This window comes from Eulemur rufifrons, chromosome 30 (assembly GCF_041146395.1).
Source record: "Eulemur rufifrons isolate Redbay chromosome 30, OSU_ERuf_1, whole genome shotgun sequence".
Taxonomy (NCBI): domain Eukaryota; kingdom Metazoa; phylum Chordata; class Mammalia; order Primates; family Lemuridae; genus Eulemur; species Eulemur rufifrons.
The window spans coordinates 34365064-34368039 of record NC_091012.1 but is presented as its reverse complement, the minus strand read 5'-3'; the positions used below and the strand labels follow the sequence as shown (position 1 = coordinate 34368039).

General features: G+C 41.9%; 1 pseudogene; it reads left to right on the top strand.

Moving 5' to 3' along the window:
• The first annotated feature begins 688 nt into the window (after positions 1–688).
• Positions 689–2178, top strand: LOC138378180 (translation initiation factor eIF2B subunit gamma pseudogene; annotated as a pseudogene).
• The last annotated feature ends 798 nt before the right edge of the window (positions 2179–2976 follow it).

Below are 2976 nucleotides of genomic sequence, written 5' to 3'. Positions count from 1 at the left end.
TTATGTGTACAATACCCTTGTAACTACCACCAGGTTAAAAGAAAACTTGGCCAGTCACCCCAGAAGCTCCTCTAAATGCCCAGTTGCAAATACAGGCCTCCTTCCAATGTAACCACTGTCCTGAATTTTGTACTAATCATTTCACTGCGTTCTTTATGGTTTCATCACCCAAAGGTGAATTGCTAGACACTATCGTATAATCTTGCCCAAATTTTTAAAAAATGTGATATGTCTTATAAGCCTATATTAATTGGTAGGTTCTCCCTCTGTCCATTTCTTTTCCCAGTAATTTATATGCTCAAGAATTCAGGGTTTTTTTTTTACCTGCAGAAGCTTCCACAGTCTGCATGTCACTGATTGTATACTCATGGTGCAGTTCAACATGTTCTTCTGAATGGTAGATCCAGGTCTTGATCACTCTCAGGTTTTCACTTATTTTGTTGTTAGCAGACATTGGTCCTCAGTTGCAAAATGACTATATTTTATTTTCATTTATTGGATGGAATGATTCTTTATTGAGATATAATTAGTATATTCACAGAGTTGTACCACCATCACTACTATTTGCTATTATTGCTTTGTTTCTTTAGTGACTTTTCTGAACTAATTGCGTAAAGTCTGTGTTCTTTGTTGTGTGCAGTCAAGTAGTCATTGAAGAGAAGCGGCGTGGGGAGCTCCGGGAGCGGTTCGGCGTGCTGAGAGCTGAGTTCGTAAAAATGGAATTTCAAGCAGTAGTGATGGCAGTTGGTGGGGGATCTCGGATGACAGACCTGACTTCCAGCATTCCCAAACCTCTGCTTCCAGTTGGGAACAAACTTTAATTTGGTATCCATTGAACCTGCTTGAGCGTGTTGGATTTGAAGAAGTCATTGTGGTTACCACCAGGGATGTCCAAAAGGCTCTATGTGCAGAATTCAAGATGAAAATGAAGGCAGATATTGTGTGTCTTCCTGATGAGGCTGACATGGGAACTGCAGATTCTCTGCGCTACATATATCCAAAACTCAAGACAGATGTGCTGGTTGTGAGCTGTGATCTGATAACAGATGTTGCTTTACATGAGGTTGTGGACCTGTTCAGAGCTTATGATGCATCACTTGCTATGTTAATGAGAAAAGGCCAAGATAGCTTAGAACCAGTTCCCGGTCAAAAGGGGAAAAAAAAAGCAGTGGAACAGCGTGACTTCATTGGAGTGGACAGCACAGGAAAGAGGCTACTCTTCATGGCTAATGAAGCGGACTTGGATGAAGAGCTGGTCATTAAGGGATCTATCCTACAGAAGTACCCTAGAATACGTTTCCACACAGGCCTTGTGGATGCCCATCTCTACTGCATGAAAAAATACGTTGTGGATTTCCTAATGAAAAATGAGTCAATCACTTCTATCCGGAGTGAACTTATTCCATATCTAGTGAGAAAACAGTTTTCCTCAGCTTCCTCACAACAAGGACAAGAAGAAAAAGAGGAGGATCTGAAGAAAAAGGATCTGAAGTCCTTAGATATTTACAGTTTTATAAAAGAAGAAAATACACTGACCTTGGCTCCCTTTGATACCTGTTGAAATGCCTGTCGAGGAGACAGGTGGGAAGACTTGTCCAGATCACAGGTGAACTGCTATGTCCACATCATGAAAGAGGGCCTCTGCTCTCGAGTAAGCACACTGGGACTCTACATGGAAGCAAACAGACAGGTGCCCAAATTGCTGCCTGTTCTTTGTCCAGAAGAATCACTGATCCATTCATCAGCCCAGATTGTCAGCAAACACCTGGTTGGAGTTGACAGCCTCGTTGGGCCAGATACACAGATTGGAGAGAAGTCATCCATTAAGCGCTCAGTCATTGGTTCATCCTGTCTCATAAGAGATAGAGTGACTATTACCAATTGCCTTCTCATGAATTCGGTCACTGTGGAGGAAGGAAGCAACATCCAAGGCAGCGTCATCTGCAACAATGCTGTGATTGAGAAGGGAGCAGACATCAAAAACTGCTTGATTGGAAGTGGCCAGAGGATTGAAGCCAAAGCTAAACGAGTGAACGAGGTGATCGTGGGGAATGACCAGCTCATGGAGATTTGAGTTCTGAGCACGTCAGACTCCTTCCTTTTGGTCCCCAAAACTACAGATGTTGGCTGGCCCACCTATTTGACTCTGTATTTATTTCCCAATAAAGAAGGGCTTCCAAAGGCAAAAAAAAAAAAAAAAAAAAAAAAAAAGTAGTCATTGAAGTCTCTGCTTAGTTAGCTTAGTGATAAGCTAATGACTAGACAGAGATTTCGTTAAATACCTAGCACTGATAAGTTTTCTGGTCTGTCCCTAGAGGCTGTGTGTGTGTGTGTGTTGGGATATTCTTTGGACACTCAGCCAGGCAGTTTTCAACTACACCTTAGCCTTCACTTCTTCTTTGTGCAAAGAATGAATGCCAGCCAGCAGGGAGACTGTAGGGCTTTGTCAGGTCTTGACTGAGCATGTGCACATCCCTACAAATGTGTGCATCCTTCTAGATTCTTAAGAGTATGTTGCTTCTATTTATGTGGTGAATTACATTTATAGATTTACGTATGTTGAACCATCCCTGCATCTCTGAGATGAAGCCCACTTGGTCGTGATGGATTATTTTCTTGATAAGCACCTGGATTCGATTTGCTAGGATTTTATTGAGAATTTTTGCATCTATATTCATAAGGGATATTGGTCTGTAGTTTTCCTTTTTCGTTGTGTCCTTTCCTGGTTTTGGTATCAGGGTTATGTTGGCTTCATAAAATGTGTTGGGGAGGGTTCCATCTTTCTCGATGTTGTGGAATAACTTTTGTAGGTTAGACACCAGTTCTTTGTAGGTGTGGTAAAATTCGGGTGTGAAACCATCTGGTCTGGGGCTTTTCTTTTTGGGAAGGATTTTTACTGCTGTTTCGATTTCAGTTCTTGATATTGGTCTGTTCAGGAATTCTATTTCTTCCTGGTTGAGCCAAGGGAGGCTGTGT